The sequence below is a fragment of the Aethalodelphis obliquidens genome, unplaced genomic scaffold (assembly GCF_003676395.1).
Source record: "Aethalodelphis obliquidens isolate GAN/ISIS:26980383/991018 unplaced genomic scaffold, ASM367639v1 scaffold12, whole genome shotgun sequence".
NCBI classification, from domain to species: domain Eukaryota; kingdom Metazoa; phylum Chordata; class Mammalia; order Artiodactyla; family Delphinidae; genus Aethalodelphis; species Aethalodelphis obliquidens.
This window is the reverse complement of record NW_020837956.1, coordinates 27,998,883-28,021,477: the sequence shown is the minus strand read 5'-3', so window position 1 is coordinate 28,021,477 and position 22,595 is coordinate 27,998,883. Positions and strand designations below refer to the sequence as shown.

At 51.1% G+C, this 22,595-nt stretch overlaps 1 long non-coding RNA gene across 1 annotated transcript; it reads left to right on the top strand.

The window, feature by feature from the left end:
* Positions 1–994: 994 nt before the first annotated feature.
* Positions 995–21,529, top strand: LOC113624145 (uncharacterized). The gene is made up of 3 exons (XR_003434241.1): positions 995–1,007; positions 19,799–19,807; positions 21,423–21,529. It is a non-coding gene; the product is annotated as an uncharacterized LOC113624145 (long non-coding RNA).
* Positions 21,530–22,595: the final 1,066 nt, after the last annotated feature.

Genomic DNA, 22,595 nt, shown 5'->3' with positions numbered 1-22,595 from the left:
ACTTCTCTATCCTCAGTTGCCCTGCTTGGCTGACTCAGGGTCTGCTGCATCCTACGTCTGACTCTGACCTGAGAGGTCTCTGCAGTGGGTCATTATTCCGCCTGCCATGGCGATCCATGCAGACACTCTGGCTCCCAATGCAGTGGCCATACAAACCCCCCTTGGAGGGCCTGTGGGAATGTCTGGGTCCCAGACACGCCAAAAGGAAACTGAAAATGGCTCAGAAAAGGTAACTCAAGCTTGGTCTTCCCTTGGCTCTAGTACGCTTCACAATTAACTTTACTTTGGTGTGGTTGCTGCCATGTTGGTACAGGAATAGACTTTGAAGTGAAATTAACCCAGAGTCCCAACTGGGAACCAGGACAGGAGACGCTTCTGGCTTTCCCTCCGATTATTCAACATATTGGAGCCTCTTATCTCACTCCCTGTCTCTTCTGCTTGTTCCCCCTTCTCCTCCTAATCCCTCAGGACTGGGAGGGGTGAACTCCTAGCTTTTCCTTCCTCTGTATATTATCCTCTTCCTGAATTTGACAGCAAGTCTCATGGCCTGTATACACTGTAGAAAAAAATTCCATAGTCTGAATTTCTTCAATTGCTACGTGAGTCACTCTCAAATTTACACTTATCTTCTGCCTGAATCTCTATCTATTGATCTGTCTGTCTGCCTGAATTGTTTTCTCTGTCTTTACACTTGGATATCTAATAAGAAGCTCAACCTTAGCATAATCAACACTGTAACTGTTTGGCTGCCCTGTCCCCGTATCTGTCCCCTATTCCAAGCATTTTTCATTTTGGTGACTAGAACTGCCATCTACTCAGTTGCCCAGACCACAGATTTTAGAGTCATTTTTGACTCTTCTTTCTCTCACATTCCCACGTCTAATCCATCAGAAAATCCCATTGGCTCTAACTTCAAAATATATCTTGGACCCAAAACATTTCTCATCATCTCCATGGTTACCATCAGCATCTACGCTACCATTTCTCCCACTTGGGCCATGGCTACAGTCTCCTAACTGGGATTCCTTCTTCTACTTGTGTCCCCATAGAGCAGAGTTTCTTATCTGGGGGTGATTTTGTCCCCCTGGGGGTACATTTTGCCATGTTTAGAAATACTTTTGGCTGTCTCTACTGGAAGGTGGGAGGGTGCTACTGGCATCTAGTGGAGAGAAGCCAGGATGCTGCTAGCAGTTCCGTAAGATACAGGACAGCTCCCCACAACCAAGAATTGCCTGGAGGCTTCCCTGGTGGCACAGTGGTTAAGAATCCACCTGCCAATGCAGGGGACACTGGTTTGAGCCCTGGTCTGGGAAGATCCTATGTGCCACGCAACTAAGCCTGTGTGCCACAACTACTGAGCCTGCGCACTACAGCCCGCGAGCTACAACTACTGAGCCTGCGAGCCACAACTAACTACTGAAGCCCACACACCTAGAACCCATGCTCCGCAACAAGAGAAACCACTGCAGTGAGAGCCCGTGCACCGCAATGAAGAGTAGCCCCCGCTTGCTGCAAGTAGAGAAAGCCCGCACGCAGCAACAAAGACCCAACACAGCCAAAAATAAATAAATAAAACAAATTTATTAGGAAAAAAAAAAAAGAATTACCTGGCCCAATATTTCAACAGTGGCAAGGTTGAAAAACCCTGCCAGTCTCCCAACATAGTAGTCAGGGTGGTCTTTCTTAAGTATAAATTAAATTGTGTCACGCCCGTGCTTAAAACAGTGTGGCTTGCTAGTGTAATAAGAACAAAATTTAAATTATTTATTCTAGTTTCGAAGGCCCCATAGGACCTACCCTCTTTAGACCTCCCCTGTTTCCTATTTCTCCATTCTGCTCATTTACAATCCTCCAGCAGCAATGATCCTTCGTCTTTCTCTCCAATTTCCTGAACACATTCCTGTCTCAGGGCCTTTGCACTTGCTGTTACTTCTGTGTTCTCTAGATTTTGCTTGGTTGCTATGTCATCACTCAGGTCTCAGGTTAAATGTCCCCTCCTCAATCAGTCTTTCCTGACTTCCCTGAGGACCACAGGCCCTCTACCCACCCCTGCAAAACAGACAGACACATCACATTACCCAATGTTATCTTCTTAGTATTGATCAATATCTGATATTGTATTACGTTAGTTTATTTGTGGTCTGTCCCCCCTAAGTTTCTTGAGGATGAGGCTATTTTTCTAGAATGGACAGAGAAGGGCTCAGTAGATATTGATGACTGCATGCCTGACTGATTGTCAGTATGTTGAATAGAACCTAAAGAGATTTAGAACATCTTTTCTCTCTAGTCAGTGCCTAGCTTTCAGGCCTATTGTCTTACTGTGAAATCGTATTTCAATAATATGAGCTGAATATTAACTCTTTTTCTATGCATTCCTGCTATACCATTACTAGCCACCCCATACCACTCCACCCAACTAATATATACCTTAGCTGGTTAAGGACTAGGTCATGCTCAGGGGAATACAAAAGAGAAAAAGTATTACTCTTACAAATATAAACAAAGTGTTCAATCTATTATTAAAAAATCCTCCACTTCTTCTAGGAGGCAAACCCCATCCCCCTCTTTCCTCCCAGTGGGTAACAGGATGGGCCCCAGCTGGTTGCCTTTTTGCTCTGGTCTTGGTAACTGAACGTCTTTCAGTTGCTCCCTTCCCTACAGCACAAACCTAAGGCTTTACCTAAAGCTTTATCCAGCATTTCCTAAGGCTATTTCTACTTTGGTGAAGAGAATGCGTTCCCTTGCACAGTAGGAGAGGAGGCTAAAATGCAGAAGTGCTGGATTCTCAGGAGCCGTTTCAAATACTAGACCCCCTTTTGCCAGTGTAGAAGCTGCCGAGATTTCACAGACCCAGGAGGTGAGGTCGTGGGAGTGTGCCTTTTGTGCATGAGTGCGTATCGTGTGCACAGATCTGCATGCGTGCATCAGGTGTATATCTGTGCTTGTGACATCCCAGAGGTCACAAGATCAAAAATGGGAAAGGATATTTTGTGTCTCGGCCCACGGAAGAGTAGTGGGAAGAGTGTATTCATGTCATTAATCTAGCATTAGCCACAGGAGTTAGTAGCATTTGGCTAGATGACAGCTATTTACAGTTTTTCATCATTTATTTGCAAATGACCTGGGTTCAAATCCATTTAGTAGTTTGATTTGGAAAAGTTACTTAATGCTTCAGATCCTCAGTTTTTTGATCTGTAAATTGTAGCTGATAATTCATTTATGATGGTCCAGAAAGTACCAAAGCTCAGTCTCCACCATAATAAGACATCTCTCTCCTGCCCTCCCCTTGCTGGCTAACAAACACATCTGCTGTTCTTGCCTGAAAGTTATGGCGTCTTTATTACCCAGATTGGGGGATGTGGGTGAGGGGAAAACATGGGGGCTTATAGGATGTCCACTGCAAAGGGCAGGGTGCTGCTGAAGGACAGGGGCCCAGCCAGAAAAGGGAAGTGGGGCAGGAGTTGGAGCCTGTGCTCGCTTAGTTGGGAGCCTTCGTTTTCTTACCCATTAGGGATGAGGGAAGAGAGAGGATTGGGGACATCTGTCAAGCATGTGAAACAGGTGGTAAGAGAAGGAACTAGGGAAAGACGATCTTTGAGAAGATTCTCTCTGTTAGGATGGTGATGCCACTTTGCTATTTCCTTGAGGGACTACAGTGCTGATTGAGTCGGTTCTTCTATCCCTTTGATGTCTCCACAGAGTTTCCTTTGAGTGTGGCATCATGCTGAGACAATTCTTTCAAAAGCAGAACCAGAAAACCAGACTTTGTTCAAGTTAGAACCAATTTGCACTGTTGTTGTGAGGATTAAATGTGATTTTTGTGTGTAAGTCTTCAGCACAGAGTCTGGTAAATATTAAGCACTAAATAAAATGTAGCTCTAATTAACATGCTAATCACAGTCTTATCTCTCAAAGACTAACTTGACTCTCAAGAGTTCGCAATCTCTTTTACGTAGCCCTTAAGACCATTTGCCACTGTGTTACCTGTTGTGGATTTTCCCTTGATAACTCCTACCCCAGGCTCAGAGCTGCTTATGAAACTAAGACTAACTTCTGAAGGTCACTTTAACATCCAGAGAAATGGGGCTCAGCTTGAAGGATACCTTAGTGATAACTGGGTATCACAAAGGATAGATCCTTCGGAAGTATCTTTGGGCAGCAAGGGAGTGACAATTGTAATGGGGAGTTGACGGGTTGGTTGGGTTCCCAGTCATAGGGCCGCTATAGCCTGGTGAGGGGTCCCAAGAATGCCAGCCAAAGCCCCTTCCCTCTGCCCACTCACCTCACTCCTCCCCAGTACTGAACTCTAATAAGGCCCAAGCTTGCTCTGTGGCTCTGGGACCGTGATTTAGTTCTTCCCAATCCCACACGCTCGGGGTCAACAAGGCATAAGGCAGGTGTGGCCGACTTTTAAAGAGAAATCGCGATGGCCCCAGGACCTACACAGTGTCTGGCCCAGTGGAAGCACGCTTTACCATGTTGTGACCGGAAGGTGGAGAGAGGCTTTCCCCAGCCGTTGGCTACCTTTCTCCCCACTGCAGTGCTCACTCTCTGCAACCCCCCTTTCACTTAAAGCCCCCCTTCAGGCGCCTGCTGCCTTGTTCTCACCTTGTTCTTTATGTGCTGGTCTCAACTGTCCATTCATCACCAGGGCAGGACGTCCATCTCTTTTCATCGGAAGTAGTTTCACAGGGGGGTGAAGAGTACAGACACAAGTGCCAGATGCTTAGAGTAGAATTCCAGCTTCACAACTTACAAACTGGTGACCCTGAGCTAGTTAATCTTTTCATGTCTCCACATCCTTATCTGTGAAATGGGGATACTGATAATGTCTGTCCTGTAGAGTTGCCACAAGCTTAAATGAGATAATATGTATTTAACTCTGCCTGGCATGTAGTGATCGCTGTGTAAGTTTTGTGGGGGTAATGATGGTGACGATGATCATGGTTACGATGATGCTGGTGGTGGTGATGGAGGTTGTAGTGATGACGGCGATGGTGGTGGTGATGATGGGTACATCTGCTCACTGAAGCATTAACATAAACTCTTCCTCTGCCATTACAAAGGGCAAGTGAGTATTCCTAGGCTGGCCTCATACCTGGGCAAGGATGACAGTCAACCTCTCACGTGATGTCAGCAGGTACAGAGGGTCCTGCCCTCCTCTGCTGCCTGACAGCTCCTCCCCTATTCTAGGGATAGTAGATGTTAGCGGGAAGATTTCTGGGCAAGATTGCAGTAACTTCTCCCCCATCTATTTCTGGCTATGCTTTTGGGGTGAGATTGAGCACGCTGGTTCCTGATGTTACGTGGACTCAAGAGTATGAGCTCCTTGAGTTCAGGGCAGAGACGTGATGCTGTTTATCTCTGTGTCTCCAATCCCAGTGAGTCCCGGAGTGGTGCTCTATATAGACTGCATGGATGGATGGATGGATGGATGGGTGGGTGGATATGTAATGAAAGATGAACAATTAGCAATTTTTCAGGGCATTTGTTGGCCGCCTGCAAGGTGAATGATGTTTGGCCCCTCTCCCTGATATCTGCCCCCTGAGGGATGTCTCTGGGGACAGGAAAGGTTGAAAAGAGAACAAAAGGAGAATCTGGGAGGGGGCCATAGGGCCATGCTGGGCCATGGTCAGTATTCCATGACTGATTGGGCAGTGAATAGATTTGAAGAAATGAAAGTGTTCTTGGAGAATTATGATGCTGCTGACAGGTGCCTCCACGGATGCCCAGGTCTGCCCCTTGTCCAAAGAGACTCGGATGCGCAGGGTGTGGGACCTGCCTTCGGGGGTTGCCCATTTTGGGGAGGAGTCTCATCGTGAACATGTGAAAAGTAAAGCTTCATTCTAAGCTTTCGGCTCAGTTGAGGGTTATTTGATCATAAGAAACAAAAACAAAAACTACTCAAATGAGCTTAAGCAAAACAGGAGGATAAACAGTAAGCAGAGGGAGGGGCTGAGAGCACTGCCAGGCTTCACGGAGTCTGGAGAGTCTCCAAGGGGTGCTTGTCAGACTATCTGTGTCTCGCTCTCTGAGACGACATTGTCTCTCTGCTTCTTTCGGCTCCAGGCTCCTTCCCTGGAGCTTCCTCTACGAGGCCCTTCATTTCTGTTCCTTCAGAATCTCAGCTTGCCCACGGCTTTGGGTTGCCCTGACACCTACTCTGGTCCAAACTATGCATGACCTTGAGAGCCTCAAACGTTTTTACTGCAGTTTCTGTCTCTCTTAGTTCAAATTCTAGAGAGAAAGAAAACGGAGAGAGAGAAAGGTTCAGCCTGGCTGCTTCTCTCTCCTCCACCCCAGTCACTAGGCTCACAGTAGGGCTGTAACAAAACTCAGAGGAAAGGGGCGTGTGCAGTGGGGACATTTCAGCAGAGACAGATGCAAGGCATGCCACAAATGTACGTGGAACGAATGAGAGGGAGTCTCTGGAGTTGTGGCTGACTGGTGACATGTGGGAAGGGCTCCGAGGTGACAAACCCATCCAGCGCTTAAGACTCTGTGCTTTCACTGCTGAGGGCCCGGGTTCAATCCCTGGTTGGGAAACTAATAGCCCACAGGCTGTGCAGTGTGGCCAAAAAAAAAAAAAAAAAAGAGAAGAGAGTTGGGCGTTAAGTAGGTTTGGTGCTGAGTGGTGGGGGGTGATGGGAAAGTTGAGTTCAGATCCCCTGAGCTTGACACTCTTGTCGTAGGCAGGTCAGTCGAGCTTCTGGAGGCGCGGAAGATGCACACAACGCTCCTCTCTGGGGGGAGCTGACATGCAAGGGCGGGTTCTCTAGGACCCACATCTGGGACAGTCTCCTGGGCTGCAGAGATGAAGACCCTTCAGAGACGATGGTCACTCACTGCGGGGAGGGAGGGAATAAGGTCCCACAGTTTTCTCCAATCCTGCCCCAGGAAACTTGTCCCAAGCTCCTTCCGAGGAGAGACTTTTGAACAGAGTTGGTTTGCTTTGGGGCCCCCACAAGAGCTCCACTCACTGAAGTCATCTGCACTTCGGCTGGAAGCTGAGCTACTAGTTGGGAAAGCCCTGGTTTCAAGGCCAGTTTGGAGGTGAGAGAATAACCACGAGGACGAAGTCCAAGGAGCATATTGGAGGAAAGAGCAAGGCAAATTCTAGAACCATAAAGGAGAGTGTGAGAGCCCCTGGGCCCCAGGAGAGGAGGGAGAGAGTCTTAGGGGCTTAAACCCCAGTGACTTTCCAGGATGGAAAGACAGGGTCAGAGGTCACCAAGAGTGTGCTCGAAGGCCTGGGTAGTCCCCAGGGACAAGGTAACTCAGGGGGAAAATCGAACCTATACCCTTGCAGGGACCGTCCAGGAGGAGCTCTGTCCTGTACTAAAAGGATCCAGTTTAACTCAGAAAACATGTCCAGGGCTGAACTGATAGCCTGAAAGAGAAAAGACCATCTTTCACCCTCAGAGACTTCCACAATGGCACATGAAGAAGCGGCCTGACCCACCGTTTTGCCATCTGATTCAGGTGACAGGAACGAGGAGGGCGGGACAGGGGGCGGCCTGCTCAGAAGTGCCTGCGCAAGCCCCAGCCCCAGCCCCTCCCTGGCTCACCGGGGCCCTGCCGATGCAATGCGGAGGAAGCCGTAAAGAAAGGGCGGCTGGTAGTTCCTGCTGGTGGTAATGGATATATCTGGAGGGTGAAAGTGAGTCATTAACCGAGATCCATGACAAATTTCTGCATGTTATTATTTTATATTTGTATTTAAAAGTCGTCGTCCTGGGCTGTGACAGAGGGGTATGCTCAATATAGAATTTCTGCTTTGCCTGGAAAACTAGCTTTTGGCTGTGAAAGTGGCACATTGTCAATTGTCTGTATTTTGGCCTTCACACTGCATTTCCTTCCCTGCTGTGAGGCAGTAACCAGGCACATACCTTCTCTCCGCCTGCCCCAGGCTCCTCAGAAATGCTCCTGTCTCTCGACCAGAGCTGTGACCATTCTGTTGAGGGTGAGCCCTAGCGCTCAAGCCCCTCTGCTTTCCGGGCCAGCCAGAGGCCCCACCGGCAGAATGAGGCCCCCAAACTTCCTGGAAGGAGAACAAAAGGGAGTTCTGATTTGTTGAGGATCTTAGAATCTCTGTGGCCCAAATAAATGCTTGTTGTCATGGTGACAAGCTTCAGCTGGGACCCTGTGGGCATGAGGTAGACAGAGTCCATAGGCGTGGCCTCTAGCCTTTAAGCTGACACTTAAAGCAATTAAGCTAGCGCAGGGTAGCAATTAAGATGACAGTTTTTGGAGTTAGGTTTTGGTTCAAATCCCTGCCGCATCACTTACTAGCTGTGTGTCTTCAGGCAATTGGTTTAACCCCACCGAGCCTCAGTTCCCTCATTGGTAAAATGGGAAAATATTAATAGTAATAGTAATAAACAACTTCAGAGGGTTGCAGTGAGGATTAAAGGAGAAAACACAGGCAAAATGCTTCTGTTAGTGACTACGACCTAGTATTTATTTGAAAAGCATCAGCTTTATTGGTGCTATGTTTGCGTTCTGCCTGAGTTTTAAAGTCTGGTGTAGGCAGTGTATCAAGGCAGGAAAAGCTCACTGCATGCTTTAAGTAGCATCTGGGAAGAATCTGTCACGTTTTGGAGATGCCAGCCAAAGAACATCGTATTTCCAGCCAAGCACCTTGTTTGTCCAGCTACAGGGTGTCGCATATTTATCTGAGACAAAGTCACCCCAGCCCCATTTTTCATATTTACTTCTCAAGAAGTACAGCCAGAAGAGGAAATTAAGTTGTGGCTTGGTTGCAGCCCAAGATGCAGACATTTTCCTTTTTGATAGGCGCATCTGCCCTTCCAGAGGCCCCTCGAAACATTCAGGAACTGAGAATCACTTACGGTCATTGGAGGAATTGATATCATTTGAAAGAGGGCTGGGAATAAAGCAAATGTCACGTGGTATCTGCTATGCACAGAATAGAAGGAACAAACCAATTAACTGATGGAATGTGGGGCATCTAGGGGAACCGCAGGGGCTCTGAAAGGCCAAAGAAGAAAAGCAGCAAAGCAGGCCCCAGGTGGACAGGAGTCAGCTGCTGGTGCTAAGTCTGGGCAGAACTAAAGCCAGTCTAGTGGTTTTGACTGGCACTGGGGCAATCTCCCCAATTCTCAGTATCCTTATTTTCTTTCTAGGATGGGCACATCTCTCTTTGAACTGGTAAGTTCCTACATCAGAGCCCAAACGTCAAGCCCCGGTTCTGCCCTTTCTGGAATCTCCAGTTTCCCCTCACTTGCGGCTTTGCTTTCCTGCCGCTTTCTGTGGCAAGTGTGTCTGGATCTGCCTCTTCTGCTGACTTGCCAGCTCAGGCTGAAGACACCAAGTCATGCCCAGATTTGAATCTCTGCAGCAGGAGTAGGTTTTCAGTGGGTGCCTAGTGCACCAAGGGAAGGATCTTGGGAAAGTGTACAATCATCGATTAGCAATGTCTGCTGTGGACAAGGGCACACACAGCACAGGCTGATCAGGGACTAGTGCCCAGTACGTGACTTAGAAATGTTGGTACAGCGAGTAGCCAAATGAGGCATGAATAGGACGGACAGAGCAGGTGTCTTCCTAAAGCTCCCAGGCAATTCGTTGTCGAGTGTGGACTAGAAAGCTGTCTTCTGATGGGCAGCTCTGAACTCTTCTGTGGTTCATTTGCTCTTGCCTGTGGCTCAGAGCTTGGGGGCTGTGAGAAATCACCAACAGAAGTGGGAGAGAGAATCTGGTAAAGGCCAAAGCACTCTCTCCAGCTCCTGTTTGTTCTGGTCAGAAACAGATACATCTTGAGTCAGCCTAGGGAAGAGACCTCAGCTGAAAAGAGATAGACCACACTAGGGGATACCTGGCTTCTGTATCACTCAAACAGAATTTGATGCAAGTTTCACCTGGGGATTGCTAATTGCTAATTGCATTTCTCCATCTAGAAATCATTTGTTAATCAATGAATGCGCTTTTTTTTTTGTATGTTGAATCACATCTGGAAATGATCTGTCCCCATAAATTGATGTTCAGGAAGATGATTAAAAAATTCTGATTGTGCTCAAATGAGTATGGAAACGTCTAATAAGGAGCTGGGGTCTGGGATCACTGTGAGGCACATTCTTGAATCCTCATGGCCTGGATTTCACTCAAGGCAAAGGGACCAAAGGGAGGGTTAGGGAGGTGCTGGTTTAGTTGGTTTGCCAGTCTAGGGTGGGTGAGCACTCCCCTGCTGCCCTGCTCGCCCTTCACCCTTCTGGAGCCCGAGTTCCCATTGCATCACCAGCCCTGTATCCTGGGGTGGAGGGAAGGCCAGGAAGAGTGTGGGGTTGTCACAGTGTTGGCATCTCACAGACAGACCATGAGAATTCTGGGACATGGGGATTACCATCCATTTTCACCCTCAAAGAGGCAGTGGTGGTCAAAAGTCTTTTTGAGCCTAAAATCCCATTTGACTCTCTCACGCATTAGAATGAGCTGCCTCAGGGCTGGTTGGCCGGCCCTCTGCCTGGTAGAAGCCTGCATTGAGTGCGCTGGACCACGTCAACCAGTGCCCCTTCCTAAGGAGCACAATGCCCGCGTGCAGCTTGGGTTGCTGCCCTGGGGACTCTGCTGCATGCAGTGACTCAGGAAGCCTGCCATGCACCCCGCAGTTGGGAGGGAGGGCCCTGAGGGGACCCTCCAACCTCACATCTCCCTGTTATCTTCTGTGTGAGTCTGAGATCCTGACTGCTTGCTTGGTTCCCAGGGCCGAGGAGAAGGGTTCTGGCCTCACCTGTCAGCCAGCACAGTAGCCTCGGCAATTAGCCCCTAATTGGGCTCCAGCTGCCTCAGCATCTTCTTCCAGGGAGGCAGTTCTCCAGGCCCCTCAGGAATTTTCTGCCTCTTGGCCTCCCTCTGAAGAAACTAAGGAAACTGAAGACTAGAAGGAGTTTCCCAAGATTTCATGGGAAGTTGGGGGCAGAACTAGGACTGGAAATAGAACTCCTGCCCATTTCCCAGTTCCATTATTTTCTGATACCCTTCTATTTGCCAGACAGGCATTTTTCTTAAGCTCCCCAGACATCTGATGAATTTGGTGGTGCCGTGACTTTTTCATCCTCCCAAAAGTTATTGCCCAGACACTGAAAGGCATAATTGAATAAAAAGCTAGAAGCTGGCAGAACCTGATATACAGACAGCCAAGGCCACAGAAAGAGCCAGAGCCTACAGCCTCAGAAGAGAAAGGAAGCGATGCTCACGGCTCTTAGGAAATTGTGGAGCCCGAGGCCTTCAGCCCAGGTTTGCCTTTCGTCCTGCAGATTTCCTACGGGTCCACGTTCTTACTGGCCCCATGATGCCTGTCTTCATGGCTAAGGCTTTCTTTGTGTGGCACGAACATAACATGCTGAGAGGCTTAAGAGACAGACAAAAACCAAACCAAGCCAAACCGTAACAACGTGGCTCTTGTCACTCATTAGAGAATAAGGAGCCAGTGACCACCTTGTTCTGGGCATTGAGATCACAGTACGAAGTTCAGGCCTCGATCTAGCTGTCATTTCAATGGGCGCACATGTTTTGCAAACTCTTGATGTTATTGAGCGGGCTGAAGGTTTTTATATGGGTTTTCTGGGGTTGGAAGGTCATCTAGGGAATGGGAAATATTATTACCAAGGTGAGTCAAAGCAACATTTTGTTCTTGTCTTTTCTATCCTTGTTCTGCTCCGGAAGCTTGCAGTGAGGCTTCCTCCTGCTGGTCGTGCCTGAGGCGCTCTCGGGCAAGGTTGGGTGGCGAGGCCAGGGTAGAAGACCCCCACTCGGGGAGGATTTGGGGGGTCTGAGAGTAGTTCCAGGTCTGGTCCAGTCTCGTCCTGCATCCAGTGAGGAATATGCACAGTCAGCTTAACACCCACGGCCCGGGCAGCTCTCTGTAAATCCCGGTCCTGGGCTGAGCATTTACGGCACATTTTGAGCTTTAAGTTAATTTTGAAAGTTGGCTTGGAGCCAACAGTGGGACTTACCCTGAACCTCGAGGCTGTGTGTGAAATATCAGTCTCCTTGGGTGAGGGACAGCCAGTGTGCTGATGTGACCTCCTCCGTCCGGAGGGGCACAGGTACACGGGGAGGATGGAGGCGAGCCGTGGGGATGATTCAAGCCAACTCCTTGGAGGCAGGAGCTGTGCAGAAAACTGGCTCCCTCCCCTGACCCCTTCAGCTGGTGTTGACCTGGAGCCAGATGGCACAAGAGGTGATGGTGGTGGGGGAGGACACATGGGCATCCAGGAAGGGGTTTGAAACAGAGACCTTGCCTTCGTTGAGCTGATTCTGCGGAAGGCAAACACAAGCAGTGTGTTTAGGGGGTCATTGCTCTGTGTCTGGTCTTGTGCTGGTGGTAAAGATGCTATGGGTGTGCTCCTTGCATGCAGGGAGGGGTGCAGGGCTCTTCCAGGCTATAGGCTGGGGGGTGGTCCCAATGGAGAGTGGCTTGGTCCAGTGGCAGCAGCTCTGGTGAGCGACTCCTCAAGCACAGAAATTTGGCGGAAAGTCCCTCCGAACAGTCCTGTTGGTCTTGGCAGTCAGGCTGTGTGCGTTCTATTCATCAGTGTCACCTCTGAAATTCCCAGGGGCCCCTCTACATGGAGTGAAACAGAGACCGCACGTGTGCAGCTGGAAGTGCGTTTCCGCAGCAGTCAGGGCCCCAGGCAGCTCTTGGATGCAGTTCTTGAGGCAGGAGGGGGCTTATTTCTGGGACATCTTACTCAAATGAGAGACACTCCCCGGAGAAACGCAAGCCTGGGGCCGGTGCTGGGAGGGAGCGCTTTCTGCAGCAGAGATGCCTGCCTGCTCAGACACTCCAGGCCTTTCCTTGGAAGCTCAGCTGCTCTCCTGGCCATGAGAGATTAGACGTCTCTGGGAGCTACCCTGATAAAAGTCCGAGCTGGGAGGTTCTGAGACCCAAACAACTCATAGAACAGAAAGGGAGTTTGTGGCCCCAAGAGAAAGAGTCAGAGGCCAACAAGTGACATGTTACTGCAGGATAGGGGACGGCTTTGCAGGCAGAGCTACCCAGGCAGAGTGGAGAGATTTGCGTTTGTTTGCTCTCTCCTAGGAAAGCGGCAGGCACACGGCAGGTGCTCAGTAACTGTTGAATGAAAGAGCACAGCCCATCTCCACTTCTGCGCCCTTCTCCCCACACTTCGATGCTGGCTGGAGTAGGAGGCAGGGAGGTGAGGGGTCCCAGACTTGTGCTCAGGCAGGGGGTGTGGGCTGACCTGCACAGGAGCTCATTTGAGAGCAAAGTGCTGCGACGTACTCTGGGGATTTCTACAACAGCTCCAGGAGCTGTACCCCATGGGGAGTAACAGTCCAAGCGAGGAACTCTCCTGCCCCTGCCTCGTGGCCGGTGCCCAGCTGGGGCTCACCCAGAGCTGGCTGTGGACTTACCGGGAGCTCGGCGGCTGTGGGCAATCAGGCAATCAAACCTGCCTGCCTGTGATTGGGCTGTTTCTCTCCTAGTTGAGCTGGTGTCTAACAAGCAGAGCACTGGTGTGTGCCGGGGACGCCAGGCTGGGTTGACGGAGACCTTGCTCTCAGCCCCCTTTCTCAAGGACCAGCCATCTGACCATGGCTGTGGAGCCCCTCTCTGCTTCCAGGTACCAGATGGCATAACCCTGGCTTTCAAGGGAGCAGCTGAACGTACCGTGGAACAGGAAAGGGAGAATTTCAGAAGCAGAGGTGGGCAGCGGACCTGGGATGGTACGTCTCTAGCAGCTACAGGGAGGCACCAAGAGGGAGGATGCACTGGGGGGTATGTAAGTGCGGGGTGCATCTGTTCATTTGTGTGTGTATGGGTACGTGTGTACGGGTACGTGTGTACGGGTAGGTGTGTACGGTCATGCAGATGTGTGTAGCCACGTGTGTGCGTGCCTGGTGTCTATATACAGGTGTTAAAAGATAAATTGAGGCATACTAAACACCTTAAGAGTTTATGGGAGCAAAGTCGATTTGAACTGGGCAGTGCAAGAGGAGATGGGGCAAGACTTTTGTGGAGAAGGGGCAGAAGCAAAGCGAGGACATTACTTGATTGGCTACAGCTGAAGGGGTTGCCTATTTAGGAGCACCTATTATTTGATTGGCTACAGCTGAAGGGGTTGCTTTATTTGGGAGCACCTATTATTTGATTGGCTACAGCTGAAGGGGTTGCCTTATTTGGGAGCGCCTAGTTGGCTGCTTGTGACTGGTGGTTCTTAGGTTTCCATTTTGGTTTGCTTACATAGGCTACTGAGGCATTAGAACCACCTCAGTATGTTTAATTTTTAACAGGTATTTCTGTTTCTGCGATCCTGTGTCCCACGTGCACAAATGCATACGGCCCTGGTCGATGTAACGTGTGTGCTCACATGCCTGTGTATGTGCTTAGGTTACTGTCACCAAGGGCCCACACTCAGACTAGCACAGGCACTGACCAATCAGAATGACGCTGTCAGTAACAGGGCAGCGGCTGGAGTAGGGGTAGGGTGGCCCAGCGGATCCCGTAGGAGGGGCTAGGGTGACGGGGGCGGGGCAGGAGGCAGGCATGTGCAGAGGTACTGACTGGTTCAGATATATTTCAGTATTTTAATAGCTGGCATGGCCTTCCTAGTGCATCAGTTCTGCTGTCACAAAAAATAAACTTGGGTGAGTAACTAGGAAAATATATTTCAGCTCTGTTAGGTTTTCAACAAAGGGAGCCCATAGGATCTGATTTACATGTTAGAAAGGGCGCTCTGTCAATCCTCCTGTAAACTGGGATGACCGCACCCACCTTTATGTAAGGATGAGGTAAAGATGAAACGAGATAAACCCATGCAGTGTGCATGGGCGGGAAAGTTGTTAAAATTATTGGTGTTATCATTTGTATTATACAAATGGCACAGTATATGCTTCCAGGTATGGTTTTGGAGATCACACAGATCTGAATTTTAAGGCCAGTTTTCTGTGTATAAGTTGTAAAATTGAAGCTACTCAACCTCTGTGAGCCTCAGTTTCCCTGTCTGTAAAATAAAGACCACAGTGTGCTGCAATGGGTTTGTTGTAATACTGTGAACACTGTCTCACACATAGGAAGTAATCTATAGATGAGTCCATTAATATTATTTCTGATGATGATGATGGTAAAAGAAGAGACACAGTCTATCAGAACCTGAAGGCCTTTAGACATTACCTGGTTCTGCTGTGGTCTGGAGAAATGTGACATGGGACTGACCTCCTGAGGGGCCCACTGAGGCATGAGAAGGCCAATGGGCCTTCAGCTGGGATGGCTTTCTTCACTTTGCTGAGTCCTGGGACTTAGTGACCTTGTGACCTGTGTGACCGCAGCTGACCTTGGGACTTTGCAAGACGTTGGTGCCACACACGCCTTTCATGACTTTTGATCAGCTTGTCAATTGTTACTCATCGCTGACAACTCCCATTCTTCGTATGTGTGTTGTGTCAGCAGCCTCCCTGAAACCTGGGCTCCTAGTAACTTTGGAGCAAGGGGGGGAGCGGGGAGGGCATCGTGGAGCCTCTTCTCTGCTGGACACAGCAGTAGCCTGGCTGGCTTACCCAGGTCAGGGCTGCCCTGGCCCCGTCACCTGAGAAACATCCTCTCCATGTTGTGAGGTCTGTGTAGACGCTGCCTTAAAGTTAGAGGCAGAAACTGAGTCAAGACAAGGCCTCCTAGTTCCCCAGGTACCAAGGTTACAGGAACTTATTGCTCCTTTTGGGGCTGGTGAAGGAGGTGGAGGCTGATGGCCCACAAGGTGTTCAGGTGGTTCTCAGGGAATAGTGGGTTTCAGAAGTCAGATCATGAGATACTAAAGATAGCAGGTACTTCTATGGCCTTCACATTGTGTCAGTCACCACTCTAAGCAACTGACATGTGTTAATGCCTATAATTTTCCCAAGAACCTCTGAGGTAGGTACTATTATAATCCCCATTTTACATTTGAGGAAACGCAGATACAGAATAGCCCAGGGATCTCAGAAGCCCACAGCCCGGGCACACGAGGGAACTGGAATTAGATCCAGGTGACCAGGCCCTGGAGTCTGCTCTGCGTTCTCTGTTGGAGGATCGGCTCGAAGGACAAGGCCCCTTCCTTCCCCAGAGTGAGATCTGGGCCGCGTGTTGGGAAGCTGAAAGCATGGGCATTTCTTCGGCACAGGAAGCCCTGGAGCTCCGCGCGGGGCTGGGCGGCTTGAGAAGCGGCTTACTCTGCATTCCACGGCGGCCACGCGCGGTTGCCTGGAGAGCCTCTGGGGAGCATCATTAATCACGGCGTGGCCCCTCGTGGGGACTGGCCCCACCCGCCCTGCCCCTCCTCGCTCACTTGCCGAATTCTCACTGAGAAAGGGAGAGTGGCCTTCCCTTGAAGGGTGGGCTCCTGGCCTCCCACGGGTGTGTAGTTGGAACCAACTCTGCCCTAAAGTTGATCTTTAAGGTTTTTCTGTGTCCCTGCCAGGGGCTTGGGTCCACGAGGCCCAGTCGTGGGCTATGGATGGGATGAGATGTATGAAACCCAGGCCTGGCCCAGGGCACGCACAGGCCACACGGCCAGGAGCCAAGAGGGCAGGCTCACGGGAGCACCAGGGGCCCTGAGGGTTGGGGCACTGGGTCAGAGAAGGCTTCCCAGAGGAGGGGGAATCTGGGAGCTTTGTGGCAAAGGGGTGAGCAGACAGGTGTGGCCTGCTACTGGGAAAAGGGTGGGAGTGACAGGGGCTGCTGGCAAAGCCCTTGGGGCCACGTTTGTTGAGCCCTTTTCCTCCCGGGTCAGGAGGGCTGAGACCCCTCGTGGTGCTGGGCCACAGGGCCCCATCATGCAGGCTCCGGTATTCACCCCTGTGTACTGGCCTCACCCCTCTGTGCGCCCCACGGGGCAGGGCCCAGAGCACATGGGCAGCACTTAGAGGAACAAAGGAACTAAGGACAAGTAACCGGGTGATTCCCCAGCAGAGCCTGCCTGCAGCAGAAGCCCGGGCCAAGCCTGGAGGACATAAGCATGGTCTTCCTTCACCTTAGCTGTGTGCCTCTCCGGCCCGCCTGAGCCCAGGATTCGTGTATGGGGCAGCTGCCCCTGAGGGTGCTGCGTTCTCCTCCAGGGTACCACCCTCAGCCCAGGCACCTGGCCGGGGGCCATGGGGAGCCGTCAGCGCCCTTCCCCCTTACACCCTGTCACCAGGCAGGACTGGGGGAGATGCCGGGCAGTGTCAGCAGGGGGCCTCAGCCCTGATCAGTTCCCCTTACTCATTGGTTTTGGGGGGCGGGGAACACCCTTGGCCCTACCTTGGTTTAGACTGACCTCAAAGCAAACGCAGTGGCGTTTCTTGGGAGCCAGGCCACGGAAGTAAGAAGGCTTCTCCCTCATCGCCAAGGGAACACCACGGAAAATTCAGGGCCGGCCTCTTGCCGTCCTCTCCACATCTCTAGCAGAGGGGTCATCAGGAATTACATACCCTGAAGACCTTTAAGTTTGATTTTCTGTCTGTGGGCAGCTGGGAAAGCCTGTGGAGAGTGTGCCCACGGGCGACAGGCTCCTTCCTCCCCGCCCTGAGTAGGTCTCAGTCAAGCCCAATGACCCCGCCCCTGCCAGGCTGGTGGCATGGGGAGCGGTGGCTTGGTTCTCAGGGGTCGGTGGGCCTTGAAACGTAACCTCTCCCGGGGCCGTTTTATATTCTCACCTCCAGCTTTATGTTTCGTTCAGAACTGTTCCCATTATACTTTAGCACTTAATTCAACAGCCACAGAAAATACGCTCTTTTTACTTTTTTCATCTTTTTGACCTAAGATCATGTTGGTGCCAATTTCCTTTAAAATAATTCATTACCTGTAGGCCGCTGGTGTGAAATCCCAGCGGTAGCACCCACTGACCCTCTCTCTGTAATTCCTTGGCCTCCCCTCGCTCACCCTCTCCTCGGGGAGCCTTGGCCTCTGTGTTTAGACACTAATGTTTTTTCTCACACATTCATTGTGCGGCTTTCCTTAATTTGGTGTCCCGCCGGGCAGCAGCGGGAGGCCACTCAAACATTATGTCAGTGATCTCAAAACTGAACCCCAGGGCTTTCTTCTGCCAGCGGCCCGAGCAGATGTGTGGCACACTTTATTAACTCAAGTACCCACGAGTTGAAAATTTCATTAGTTTGAGGGGAGGGCTAAGTCCCATCCAGAGACCTGGTCTGGACAGATTCTTTGTGTCAACCTGACCCCTAGCAAAACGGATTATTGTTCTAAGTGAGACAAGTGACCTAATGTTCTGCCTGTTACGCACACATGGTCTGTAACCTTTTAAAATATGAGTGTGGGAAAACAGCGCATTCTGCCACATCCCTGACTGCAAATTCCTGACAGGTGGCAGCCGGGCTCTTAGCAACGCCACCAGGAGCCTGGAATTATCCAGGGGCCACGGTGCTTCCCTTAGGGCAGGTACAGGCCGGGTCCAGAGAAAGGAAGGGGGAACCTTGGCCTCCAGTGCTCCTGAGACAGACCAGGGTGCGGCCTTAGCCTGGGGCACAGGACGGACCCCTCCTAAGCTCCCTCACCCTGGGTCCTGCTTTCCAGAAGCACTGGGGGAGCTCTGCCAGGGACCACGGGAGACTAGCAGGGGAGCGCCGGTTGGTTTGCTGTGTAAGAGAGTTTCCTAAGGCTCCGTGCTGGGTGCTGGGCGCAGCCACGTCCCTGCACAAACACATCTGCTCACCTGCGTCTCCCGCCCCCATCTAAGTGACCTCATGTTCTACCTGTTAGGTGTCCATGGTCTGTATCCTTCCAAAACCCGAGTGTGGGGGGCACAGCACCTCCTGCCTCCTCTCTGACCACAGATTCCTGCCCAGTGGCAGCCGGGCCCTGGGGAAGAAAGGGCATGGTGAGTTCAGCATCTCCTGAGGTTCCCTAGCAAGGCCATGAACTGGGGCCCACGTGGACGTGGTGACCCCGCCGTGGCCTGGTGTGGTGGAGGCAACGGTCTGTCGGTCCGGAGGAGAGGATGGATGAACAACCAGTCGGGCAGTGGGTACGGTCTGCATTTCATGATGTGGCTGGAGTGGGGAGGCAGATCTGACCACGGGGCCCGCAGAGAAGGAATTGAGCAAGGCTTGTACAGGCAGAGGAGTGGGCGAGGTGGGGGCCTGGGAAGGAAGGCCACAAGGTGTTGGTCTTGGTTGGAGTTTCGGAGGTTCTGAGAGGTGGCTGTGATCATCTACGGTGTGCTTGCCCTGGACTGTGTTTCCGGCTCAGAGACAGGGCAGTTCCTGGGCAGAGAGAGATACCCATGTGGAGTCCTCGGCAACCTTTCTGGTGGCACTGAGTTCTCCAGTGGGGCCCGTCGAGGGCGTCCACCTGTTGACAATTTCAGCTTTGGTGGCTGCATGCCTGGAGACCTAGGCCACAGCCCCTAGGCCTGGGCTTGTCCCTCCCCAGAGGCTCTGTGACCTGGCCTCCCAGGGAGCTGGGGAGAGGGCGGCCATGGCCCCTACCTTCTGACAGACACAAAGCAGAGCTGGTTGTAAAAACTTAATTAAATGAAATATTTTAACAAGAAATTCCAAGAACAGAATGCCCTGCTCGTAAGCAAGCCCTCACAGAAATAAAAGATGACGGGAAGCGTGTGTTCTGTCCGACAAGAGAAAGTTTCTGCGGGAATCAAGATGGTGCAGAGAAGCAGCCTTGCTGGGCGGGCCGGTGAGCCAGGCCCGTTCCTGGGTCAGAGCCGGCAGGGGAGGGCTCAGCCCTCCGGGAGAGCCTGCACCATCCTTCACCCCATCAACACACGTTACTCAGCATCTCCTTGTGTGCCAGGCCGTGGGCAGGCTGAGTGTGCCATGCCTTCAGCGGGCACCGGTGTTTCCGTGCTCCTGTGAGAGGGATTTTTATAAGATGCAGAAATGGAGGCTCAGGGAAGTTACGTGACCTCCCAGACTTAGGTCAGAGGTGCGAGTGAGGATGAGCTGGGACCAGAACCCAGACCACTTGACTCCCAAGTCCAGTCTGCTTTCCACCTGACCTGCCCTTTCCACCACAAAGAAATTGCTGGCTGGCCGGAAGCAGGGCCGCTTCCAGGGCTGGGGTGTGTCGTCATTCCTTCTCTTGGGGGAGTACAACCAAGCTCTGTGCCCTCAGTGAGCTGAGGGGAGTAGGGAACCTCGTCCGTACTCTGAGAAGAGGGCCCCAGGCCGGTACTGCTGAGGTGTCACAGCGAGACCAGCCTGTGTCAGGCCCAGAGGACGCATCATACGATGGAGACAGTGGGGCTGCATTGTGGGCAGACAGGTAGTCAAGACTTAGGGAACTCAGGAGAGGGGGCCGGCGGAGCCCGCGCTCTAGGTGAGAGAGGAGGCTGGATCCGCTGACGGACTCCCCAGGGTAACCTTGCCCTCATGTATGTGCCGGTGATGATGACGTGGCAGGAAATACCTCCTGCCTCCGTGTCAGACTGGGACCTCTGTGAGGAAAATGCACCATATGTACAAACCAAGTGACCGGCCTGATTTCTCAATTGGATTTTTCCTAGAATAGAAGTATTTCTGTAACAGTAGAAACAAATCCTCCCTGATGTAACCTGGTATATATGTAACCTGGTATAACTGCACACTGTCTTCCAGTGCCTTCCAGTGGCCTCAGTAGGACGTGGCTGGGTACCACCCTGATTGAAGAAAACTCCATAAAACTCTGAAAACTGTGAAGAACATTCATTTTAGGGAGAATGTTTCATAGGATAAGAGGAAACTGCTTTACGAGAATCTTCCCATCAGATTCTCTTATATTGTACATTTCAAACATTCTTTGGCAACATCAGCTACTGAAATGTTATTTTAAAGACACTTATTTCCCTTTATTTTCCCTTCATTATTTAATTTATTTATTTATGTGGCCGCGCCATGCGGCGTGTGGGATCGAACCTGTGCCTCCTGAAGTGGAAATGCAGAGTCTTAACCACTGGATCGCCAGGGAAGTCCCTCAGATATTCTTTGATTTATCAAAGTGAACGCTCACATTTTCTTGGACCTAGTAAATGTGTAAAGTGAGTCAGGGATGTGATTGGCTTAGAAATCACCTTCCAATGTAAGTGACTATTTTGCAGCAGAAAAATCGCCTGCAAATTCTATCCTCCGCTCTCTCCTACCTGTTTCCTTCCCTTAGACACCAAAAGGGAATGCAGAGAATATTCTTTTTTTTTTTTTTAGAATTTTTAAAAAATTATTTATTAATTTTGGCTGCGCTGGGTCTTCATTTCTGCACGCGGGCGTTCTCTAGTTGTGGTGAGTGGGGGCTACTCTTCATTGCAGTGCGTGGGCCTCTCACTGCAGTGACCTCTCTTGTTGCGGAGCACGGGCTCCAGGTGCGTGGGCTTCAGTAGTTGCGGCATGCAGGCTCAGTATTTGTGGCACGCAGGCTCAGTAGTTGTGGCTCACGGACTGTAGAGTGCAGGCTCAGTAGTTGTGGCGCACAGGCTTAGCGGCTCCGCGGCATGTGGGATCTTCCCGGACCCGGGCTCGAACCTGTGTCCCCTGCATTGGCAGGCGGATTGTTACCCACTGCACAACCTGGGAAGCCCCCGCAGAGAATATTCTATCAGGAACCTGCATCCACAGGACCTACCCCTCACAACAAAACCAACGCCTTGACTAAGTTTCCCCGTGCAAGGTTTTCATCTCACCCTCTCGGGAGAAGGCAGAAACACGTGGGGGCCTCTCGTTACCTATCTACCTTGTCCCAGGAAAACTGCGTGAAGAATTTTCGATAAACAGATTCTTTTAAAAACATGGTAGGATGAATCACTGCCCCATTTTATTTGTGAAAGGTAGGAAAAAAGTATTTTAAAGCCAGCTGCAGTTGGAGCCTGTTGGCCTAAGAGGAAGGCAAAATGTTTCCTGGTAAGAAGGCTGCTTGTTTTGTCTTAAAGGAAAATAGGTCGATGGGCGTTTGTTGGAAAACGGGAGGCCCCACTGCCTCCCCAGGAAGAGTCAAATCCTCCTGCCGTCCACAGTGACTGGAGTCTTCCTCTGTTGGGTGGGCAGGCAGGGTTTGGGGACCTGGGGAGAGTTGAAGGGGGAGGAGAAGAGAGCCCTAGAGAGATGGGAGCAGTTGGCTCACAGGACAGCCATGGGTTAGGGGACCTCGGGGAGGGGGTGTATGTGGGCTGGAGCTCAGTGGGTTGATTCCGATGTTAAAGAGGAGGGAGACCTTGGAGGCTGCATAATGTGGGCACATCCAGGCAGCCAGCACTTGGTTGCATAATGAGTTTTAGGTTTGTGCTCTGTGTATATGGATTTGCTCAAAGTGGGGCACGCCGTGGTCATACTGGACCCACAGGCTGTCAGTCCTGGGAGGACCATAGGAGGCAGGGTGACCTGTGCAGCGTCACAGAGCCAGCCAGGTCTGCAGCAGAGATGGAGCCAGGCCTCCTGACTGCCGTGGAGGGACTCCTCCAAGTAGAGGCTCTGCTTGCAGATGGAGACTGCCCCACTGGCCAGATGGAGGACTCCCGGGAGGCCAGATTTCCACTGGGGTTTCCCAGGACACGGTGGCCCTGTGGGGAGCATGGAGAAGCTAAGCGGCCGTCAGAGGAGGAGTGAGGAGTTGGGGTTGGTGTGTCCCATGTTTGGATTATCCCCGCCTCCGGTGTCAC